Here is a 10540-nt window from a genome sequence, read left to right as displayed (position 1 = left end):
GTCTCCACACCACAGCTCACTGCACACCCTTACCCTGAGCTGTCTCATATATAATTTAAATGTTTAATGTAAAGTGAAGCTCATGTTAACAATACATATTTTTGAAGACTGACAGTATAATGCTTTATTTCCTAAAGGAATAGCTGGAGTGATCCATAAGCAAATAGAAAGCCAAGTAACACTGCCTGAACAGACATAATTTGTGCTCATCCTTGAGAAACCTTAGAGAGCATACATCCCTTCCTCCTCCTCAGCTAGGCAAGGTGGGATTGACTGTGGTTTTCTTTCAGATGAGGTATGAAAAGCTGCAGTGCACTTTGTTCTGCACTGGTATTAATGATACCTTCAGAAGTGGGATGTCTTTGATATCTATTGTGTGCTGCTGACTGATGGCTCTTTCTAGCCTGGAAAAGTATCTTGTCTTAGCAGCTTTGTGTGGGCTGAGAGTGGAGGCCACAAGGATATTTTGAAGTTGAGAAATTTTAAATTAATATAAAGTATCGTATCATTAAAGCTGAGATAGCAATACCCTTCTAAATTCACCCTAAAACTTTCTTTGTCCATTCAGGAAATGATTAGATATTATCCCATCTTGGGTCTGGATATTCTCTATTGCTGTTCATCCTCGGAGGCAGTGGATGAGAATCCCCACTAGCAAGAGCAGGGACAGCAGAATCACTCTCCTTGTGCACCATCTCTTGCTGCAAGACCCCCTCCCTGACACTTCTGCTATTATAAAACACTCAGAAGCAGCAATCCTGGTAATTGTCTGACTAATATCTTCATTATCAGGGAGCGTTATCTTTCACATACAACAAATGGAGATGGTGCTGACATCAGCACTGAAAATAAGGATTAGAGAAGGGGAACTACTGATCAAAGAGAAAAATAAACTGCAAAGGTTAACTTATGGCACATCCTTTTCTGAACCTGTGTTATATTAAGGAAACATTAAATAAACAATAACTTGTAAAATGATATTTTCTTATTTCTTTGACTCTACTAGTAATACCTAAAATAATTTTGTACGAGAGAAGACCCACATTCTGCTCCCAGATTTTAACTATCCCATCTGAAGTGAGCAGTGGTTAAGAGCATGAGAGAATGGAGACAGAATGAAAAAGATTGGCTGGGGCAGGAATTCAGATGGTTGTTTGGAGGTGCAAGCTCAGAGCAGCTCAATGCAATGTCTGGGAGGAGCTGTTGGCTCTGCAGAGCCACTTGTGCTCTGGCACTGACATCAGTCACCTGGGCAGGCTCAGAAGGAGAAGGGCTCTGGAAGGGCTGCAGCTCCCGAGGTCAGGGCTGACACCAGCAGGACACATGGGGAACAACTGGGGCTGCTGCCCACGCCAAACCTGCTCTAAGAATAGACAGCCTCATCCTCTAGGCTTGTCAATCTGTCACCCAGAAAAAAAATAGAAAGGAAAATTAAAAGGTTATGATGTTATCATCTCCAAAAATAGGATTTCAGTCATCCTGGAGAAGTGCTGTGCTGGGATATTTTCACTCAGGTTCTGCTGACATCTCCCAGCTGTCACCAGCACTGAGCCTCCTTTTGGGACTGCTAAAGGTCACTGAGCACCAGGGAGGTGCAGGGAGATGGAGGGAGATCTCCACTTGGGTGACCACAGGAAAATGTTTTCAGGATTAATCTGAAGTAGAAAGAAATGAATCAGTTTGTCTGTGTTTCTCTTTACTGGTGCTGACAACATCCAGAACAGCAGTGCCTTCTGCTCTTCAGCACTGCTTCAAGTCCACCAAAGACCAAAGGTTACTTCTTAAAAAAGGAGCTGCTGCCTGAACAAGCAGCCTGGTTTTCTTATATTTCAGAGCTAACATAGAAAACAAAGGATCACAGCCTGCAAGAGCAGAACAGCCTAGTGGAAAACAGTCTAAGAATAAAAGGAAAACAACCAGCAAATCTCAAACATTACCTTTGAGAATGAAGAGAAACTCGCAAATGCCACTATCCATTTTACTTGGAAAGACGGGATTCAGCTGAGTGCATTGGAAAAAATCCTCTACTCTGAAAGCAAAGTGAGAGACTAATTCAGTTCCCAGGGCACAGCAGAGGGTGGCAGGGACAGCAGTGACCCCGAGGTGCCACACGACAGCCCGCGAGCTCCGAGCACTCCGCGTTCTGAGGGTCAAGCCTCTGGCACCGTGGCATTTGAGATTCAGTCTCTCTATAGATTAGGATTGATCTCCCCTGTCTCTGGATAAAAAAATAAACAAACTGTAACCTTGAAATTGTCATCCAAACCTGGAGTCCAGCCAAAAGAGCAGAGACAAAATCCCCTTGAGAAGCAGAACAGCAACCCCAGAGGTCACTATTGATTCGTCAAACACGAACAGTGGATTTTGATACTGCAAGGACCTAAGTAATTTCATTTTTATTCAAAAACTAAAAGCGTAATCATTTTTTTTCCCCTGAAATGCAGAATTGCATCCATTTCCATGTAAACACAGATACTCAGAGGATACCTTAAATATTCTCTTGGAACTGAACATGCACGTTTGAAAGCAGTGCAGTTATAGAACAACATTCTCCTCCATGCAAGAGGATGGTGCTGTACTGCCCTCTTTGTTGTTTTGGAGAACAGAGGGAGTTACCAGCAGCTTCAAAGCTGTAAGGAGGGAGCAAAGCAAATCCGAGCCAGGAATAGCTCCAGTTAACTCTCCAGAAAGAGGGATTGCAACAGGGCAAGCTTTTATGGGCCATTGCAAAACAAAGGGATTTGTTGTGTTGTTTTGGGATTTTTTTGCTTTAGGTGAGGCCATCTTCAAATGAATAAAGAACTCAGTCATGCTGTAGGCTCTGTTTCCAAAATAGCCTCAAACTCTGCTTCAGATTCACTGAAAGTGAGGAGAGCAAAGCCCACAGAATGGCATTTCAAGTGTTTGTGCTTAAATGTAGCTCATGGCAACGTGTGCATCCCCTTTCATTACTTGTAATGGAGCAACACCCAGCAGGCCCCAAGCAAATGTGCAGCTGCACAGAAAAACACACCCTCAGTTCCCAGTGGTGACCCCAATCTGAAACTCCAGGCACTTGAACTTTATTCCTGTGGGATATCAATCTAAAAACAGCAAAAACAACCAAACAACAATAACAAAACAAAATAAAACAAAAAAAAAAAAAAAAAAAAAAAAAACCCCCAAAAAACAAAAAAAAAAAAAAACCCCACATGTAAAATTGCCCCCAAAGGCCTCCCCAAAACCCTCCAGGAAAGCACATGGGAAACCATGCAACAATACATGTTATATATAAAATAGCTGCAAAAAAGCAAAGTAGGAAGCCCTCAAAGATTCAGCCCTATGGAAATAGGAATGAACAGAGGCAAGCCAGGGGTTTGAAGGGAAGTGGAGGAAATGTGATTGCTCTGTCCCTGACTGTGTTGGTTACACTGTGAACAGCCAGGAATGCATTTTATTATCTAATATTTATCGCTTTTGACGGTCACAGGTGTTCCTACTTCAAAAAGATTTTAGCAAATGCCCCTAACCGTGTGACATCTGGATACTGTCATCACTGTAACAAGAGGTAACTTTTGCCACTAGGTTCTGCTCTGGCAGATGTGGTTTTAGTGCCACTGTTCATTTCCTTCCCCGTTAAAATGCAAAACATTAGCTTTTACTTACAAGCAGACATAGCCTGTTCTATTCTACAACGTGAAGTCAGATCCTTTTATACTCTTAGTCCACAAAAAACCACATTAAATAGAAAAATGTTTCACTTGCTAGGATATTGTGTTAGATTCTCAAGTAATATAAATCAAAGACAATGAAATTGTTACTATCATGGAATCCCTCCCCACCCTCACAGGGAGGAGTTCCTTCCCAAAATCCAACATAACCCTGCCCTCTGGCAGTGGGAGCCATTCCCCCTTGTCCTGGCACTCCATCCCTTGTCAATTGTGTCTCTCCAGCTTTCCTGTAGGTTCTTCAGGGACCACAATAGAGAAACCACCTCTTCTCCAGGCTGAATTGACAATTTTTTGTTAAATATTTTTAGTATGTTCTCCATGTTGTGAAGAATATTGAATAAAAATAATAAATTTTAAAAAGAGAAAAAACACACAGGAAGGAAATGGAAAGTTTTCTGTAAACCTGCAGAGGGAAAAAGCTGCTTTGAAGTAAGCTGCTAAGCTTAAAACAATTTGCATGAAATATTTTTCACAAAAGCCTTCAAAAAAATTTGAAATCTTTGGAAACCTATTGTTCTCGGAGCCCCATATGTAGCTGTGTAAAATTAACCTATTGGTAAATGCCAAAGATTATCAGTTCCATTCAGCTGCTCAGGCACTCAGCAGGGCCAGGGGAGCCATGCCCTGGGGACCAAGTGTCTTTTTATCTCTTGCAAAAGAAGACAAAACTGCACAAACAGAATCTAAAATCCTATAGCAAAAAAACCCAATTATCTGAGCTGGATGAGTGTCACGTTGGGAACAGTGCTGTGGGTTACTTTTAACTGCAGAAAGAGACAAGAGAATCAACAAGCTCATGATTGGTGCAACCCACCACAGATCTCAACAATCCAGCTCGAGTAAAGAACAAGAGTATTTTGAATGCAGAGGAAAATTATAGGGCGTTTAATGAAGCAAATTACTACAGTTTGTATAATACTGAAGATGGACATGAACTTGCACATTTTTGCAAAGTGTGAACATCAAGAATGCAAAGAAATACCAGAGGTCTAGGAAAATTCCAGTTTTATGCAGTGTATTAATACCAATCTGTGTCAGATTAGACAACCTGTAGTGACACAGATAGAAATTCCATTCTCTGGTCTGAGGGGTTTTTGCATATTAAATGATATAAAGCATTCTACACCTATGCCCAATTCTGCAGGAAATTAAAGCCTATGATTATCACTTGTCTAACAGCATCAATGTAATAAATTAAAGGCTTTGAATAATGGCCAGCAGGCTTCTCAGCCATATTTCAAACTTTTAGAAAATAATCCATTTTTGGCAGATCATCTGACAAGTTCACAACTTTAGATCAAGGCTTATATTATGTGTCATCAGTATTCTTTTGTTCATCTCATACCTATCAATTTTTGTTCATCAAAACCCAGGGCTGTTTAAAATGTGGAAGAAATTTGGCATGTTATGTGGGTCATTTATGGAAATCAAGAACATGATTTAACATCAATATACATAAAAATGACTAGAAATTATGCACCACAAATCTAAATTGGTTTGTGGCTTTTTAAACTCCATTGTATAATACAAAGCATTTTCTCTGTGAGGGACAGAAAAATTCAGGTGGGAAAAAAATAATTACCAGATAGAAATCTTGGCTTAGTTAAAGCTATGTCATATATTAATGTTATTCTCAACACAGCAGGACATTGGTAAATAAGATTTACAGCTCTGAATGTTAATTTTTAAAAGGAAAAACTAGCACCTCTCCTTCAAATGCAAACTAACTCCCATGGGTTTGTGAATTCAGGTAAAATTTACTGCAGAGCTACAGCACCACCACATAGGGGATGATCCTTGCTTTAAAAAAGGAGGAAGCAAAGAATAGGAGACAGTTGCTTTCATTATCTGTGAACAGCTGAAAAGAAGACATTTAGAAAATAAATGTCTTCCACTGCAATTAGAATCATAGAATCTCAGAATGGTTTGGAAGAGACCATCCCACCCCTGCCATGGCAGGGACACCTTCCCACTGTCCCAGGCTGCTCCCAGCCCCAGTGTCCAGCCTGGCCTTGGGCACTGCCAGGGATCCAGGGGCAGCCCCAGCTGCTCTGGGCACCCTGTGCCAGGGCCTGCCCACCCTGCCAGGGAACAATTCCTCATTGCCAAGATCCCACCCAGCCCTGCTCTCTTCTCCCCAGTGCAGCTCTCAATCACTTCTCCACCCCACCTGTAGATGTGCCTTTGATATTTGCTACAGAAAAGATCAGAGTTTACCCAGTTTGTGATCCAGTTGGCTCTAGACTGGAGTAAGAATGGAAACTGTGAAAAGAATGCACAACCAGAGGCCAGGCCTGACTGCCTGACACAGTGTGGAGTAGCCAAAATATTCCTAATCCTTAGGGTTTAGTGCTGTCCTGTCTTCTACTACTGATTATCACAACTATTTTTGAAGAGATTTTATTCCATGGCTAAAGTGCAAATACTTATGTGCAACAATGAACCAGCACAAACTGAACACAAATTACAGGCTCCTCCCAGCCCACAGTCAGGGAATCTGCATTCATAAATGCAGATTTCTGCATTTATGAAGATTTTCGAAGCTAAGAGAGTTGAACTTGGGCACAAGAATTGGACACAATTCCTGGTATATCATACTGGGGATAGTGGCCTAGCATTGATTCTGTTTCCTCATTTCACCCTTTCAAAACCACAGCTAATTTGTCCCCTTGATTTTCTTCTCCTTTCTGCCTTTGTATTTGGCTCTTTGGAACATTAAAAAGCTTTGAGTAGGGTTGACAAAAACCACCAAAAAAAAAAAAATCAATCCATGACCTCAGTATATTCAGGAGAGTGTTTTAGTCCTGTGTCATTGTTCCTTCCAGGCTTCCACAGCCCATCAATCTCCTCCAGCCATGTACTCCTTGTGTGGAACCTGCCCTGGCTTTAAGGTGTTTTTCTTTCGCATCACCACCACAAAGGAAACCTCCACAACAAAAATAATGCTGCATGAAGGCACCATCAAATAGGTTCAAACACTTCATGGAGTGTAACACACCCAGGGAGCTGCAGACCATGTTCCAGTGCCTGGGAGCTGCGTCAGCACCAGCAGGAAACCCAAACCACTCACCTGCCACAGTGCTCCAGCTGCACATTCCCTGACTGCTCCTGAATAGCCAAGCACAGCTGAAGATAAACTCCCCAGATTCCTCACATTTCAAATATGGCTCTTCTCTCCAGAGACCTTGTGCTCAAACCCTGCCCAGGAAGAAGCCTTTGGGGTTTTACAGCCCCTCGTGCCATCTGCACTGCTTGGCCCTGGTCCCCTCCCTCAGCACTCAGAGCCCCATTCCAGGGGTGGGAACATCTGACTGCACCTCCCTCTCTGAATTGGGGTCCAGACCCAAGGGGGATATGAATGGCTGAGGTGCTGCACTCAGATTGCAGCTGATGGAGCTGCAGCCTTCCCTGCTGGCACCTGTGCCCTGCTGCTTCAAGGAAACACCTCCATGCGTGTCAGCTCCACATCAGACAGACATTTAGCTCAAACATTATCCTTATCCAAAAAGGATCTGTGGCAAGGCTTTGGTCTATGGTGTGTTTGCCAGGGAATTGAGGAGTGCTTGCAATAGTGCTGTTCCCTCAGTGCTGCCAGAGCTGGCTGGAGGCTCTGAGACCCCTGCCCTGGGGTGACACCAGTGACAGCCCAGCCTGTCACCTCCAGGCTGTCACTGGGACTAATTTAACATCCTTTTGTGCTGAGCAGGGCGACAAACAGGTTTGGGAACCAAGACGTGCTGCTGCCACTTCCCCAGGTACTGTGGGCAGGCAGGACAGTGGGATCAGCCCTGCCATGGGTGGCACTCTGGGTGTGCCAGGGGCTGCCCTGCCCAGCCAAGGGGCTCCCTCTGCCCACAGCTCTGTGGAGGGCTCAGCCAGGGCTGCTCCTCCCTTTGCTGCTCTCTGAACACCAAGCCCTTCTCTGCCCTGTTGGACAGCACATCTCCCCCTTTGCCTTGGCACCAGAGCGTGCCCACGGACACAAGGCTGAATTCAGACACACTGTAGAGAAGTCTGGAATCCTGCTGATGTCCAAATCAATGGCTTTGCCATTAACATCCCTGTGAGTGAAGTCAGTGCACTGAATTCACTTTTACTGAAGATATATTTCCTCAACAAACAAAAAAAAAATTGAAAAAACACATGGCATAGTGAATCCACTCATGTGGTGTGTGCCCTACCTGCTCTTCCTTAGCACACACCTGTCTTTCAAACAAGACATTAACAAAATCTACAACAACTCAGATTAAACAATACTCAAACTTAGTAGAAGTTAATTTTGACAGAACAAAATGTATTTAATAGGACTCAGCCCTAAAAGGATATCAAATTAATAGAATGTAACTTAACATTACTCCAAATCTAACAATACTGGGGCTTAACTTTACATAATTTTACCAACATTTAACTTGCACTAAATAAAAACATAACAGAACTGAAAATAAATCTCAATAAAACTAGAATAGAACAGGAAAAAGCTTAAAATTAAGAACAATTAAACTGGACATTGTCCAAACTCAGTAAAACTCAAACAGAGGTTAACTTAACAAAATCAACTGAAGAGAACTCAACCTTAATCAAATTACCAGAACATATCTTAGTATTACTCAAATCTGACAATATTGGACCTTAACTTTGCTTAATCTTATTAACAATAAATCTGCAGGCAGTCTGTGAACAGAATGATTTTTCTGGAGGGATTAAAAAGGGTGTGACAAATCCATTATAAGTTTATGTAATGTAGATTCAGGTATAACAAAAGATTAAAGATTACTCACTGCAAACACTTTTAGATATAGAAATTTCTAGAGTTGTGGCAATAAAACAGGTGCATGATTAAAACAACTTTGTCTGCTTGAGCAGTAATTTTTCTCATGAGCTAATTATTTCTAAACTTTAAAGAACTGCTGCAGATAAAATTCAAGGTTATAGGACTTAGCTAAGAACTCAAAATTGATAATAATCAAATAATCTTGGGAGAAGGGGAGAGCCACAGGCTGGGGGTGCGTGGCCATGGCAGTGCTGCAGTGGGCAGCCTGTACATGGAGGGGAACCCCTGCACTTGTCTGAATTTCCTGCAGCTCTGCAAAGTCAAGGACTGCAATTATTGTCTTATTTATCATGTACAGAGGGATTTTATTATACAAACCCCATGGGAACTGGCCGTGGAGGGGAATCCATATTTTGTCAACTGTATGGTGATCAAGCCAGCTTTTTTGAGGCAGGAAAGGTGCCCAGAATCAAGCACAAGAAGAAGGGAACTGTGTCAGTGGTGAATAATGGCAGTGATCAGCATGGATCACAGTTCCTCATTACCACAGGGGAAAACCTAGATTACCTTGATGGTGTACATACAGTATTTGGAGAAGTGACAGAAGGCATGGAAGACAATTAATGAAACCTTTGTAGATAAGGATTTTATCCCATATCAGGATATCAGGATAAATCATACAGTAATTTTACATGATCCCTTTGATGATCCACCTGCCTTGTGTGTTCCTGATCACCTACCAGACCCTACAAAGGAGCAGCTTGACAGCGGCAGAATAGGAGCAGATGAAGAAATTGATGACATGAAAGGATGGTCTGCAGATTAAATAGAAGTTCAGGAAGAAAAAGAAGCAAAAATTTGTGTCATTCTTCTAGAAATGGGAGACTTACCAGAGGCAGACATCAAACCACCAGAAAATGTGCTGTTTGTATGAATCCTGTGAAGACCTGGAGATAATACTTTCACTATTTGGTCCCATTAAAAGTTGTGAAGTGATTCAAGACTGGAAGACTGGTGAATTTCTTTGTTATGCTTTCATTGAGTTTGAAAAGGAGGAAGACTGTGAGAAAGCCTACATCAAAATGGACAGTGTGCTGGTAGATGACAGACGGATACACATGGGTTTTAGCCAGTCTTTTGCAAAGATTAAATGGAAGGGAAAAGATGGATGGAAGGAAATCTACCAAGGAAGATTTCAAGGACCACGAGAAGGAACGTGACAAAGCTTCAAAATTTACTCTAAAAAGAAAGGTAAAACCAAAGCGAGACGCCAAGTGCAACCTTGTGCTGGATGAGGATGTAGAAGAGTCTCACACAAGTCAGTCACATTTAGCTAAAAAACAGAGGAAGAAAAAGCACAACTGTCACCCTGGTTTTTTAAGATTTTCTAAGCCTTTTGATGTTGACATTCTTGTAGTGAACTTTATCCCACACTTCCTGTAAATAACGCATTGTTTTGTCTTCCTTTGTGGAGGAGGAGAAAGTTGATGGACTGTTGGTTTGTCCAGTGTGATTGGAGAGGTGTCACTGTCACCCTCCAATCCACTGTCACTTTTGGAAAACTACAAATATTGGGGTCAGAAAATAAACTGCCTCTTTCTTCCTTCACCTTGAGAACGGTGGTGTGCTTGTGTTCTTTTGTGTCCTATTGTGACACACCACCACTCTGAAGATGAAGACAAGAGGACCAAAAAATCTGAGAATTCTGACCAAAAGCATGAAGAATGCTGTAGGGGGAGGACCAAGGATGAGAAGAAAGACACAGAGCTGCAGCCGTTCTCAGGAGAGAGATTACACATACAGCAGACAAAAAGACAAGTACAGATGAAGGACAAGGAAAAGACAGAGGGGAGCTAAAATAATAAATTTAACTTTCTTTAATAATTCTTTTACCTGTCTACAGCACCCAAGTTTATGATTCACAATCAAGAGATGTTACCGTGTCTTTGCAAAATCTACCAAGTTTATTCTGAATCCACTAGTGCTCTTTAAATGTCTGATTTTCTGCTGCAATACATAAAGCCCATTTCCTTCAACATGTGCCATATAAAAGATGGAG

General features: G+C 42.0%; 1 pseudogene; it reads left to right on the top strand.

The window, feature by feature from the left end:
- Positions 1-8779: 8779 nt before the first annotated feature.
- On the top strand, positions 8780-10309 carry LOC115907980 (annotated as a pseudogene).
- The last annotated feature ends 231 nt before the right edge of the window (positions 10310-10540 follow it).

Source organism: Camarhynchus parvulus, chromosome 11, assembly GCF_901933205.1.
Source record: "Camarhynchus parvulus chromosome 11, STF_HiC, whole genome shotgun sequence".
Classification (NCBI taxonomy): Eukaryota; Metazoa; Chordata; class Aves; order Passeriformes; family Thraupidae; genus Camarhynchus; species Camarhynchus parvulus.
Note: the sequence above shows the minus strand (reverse complement) of the source record. Positions and strands in the feature narration are given on the sequence as shown.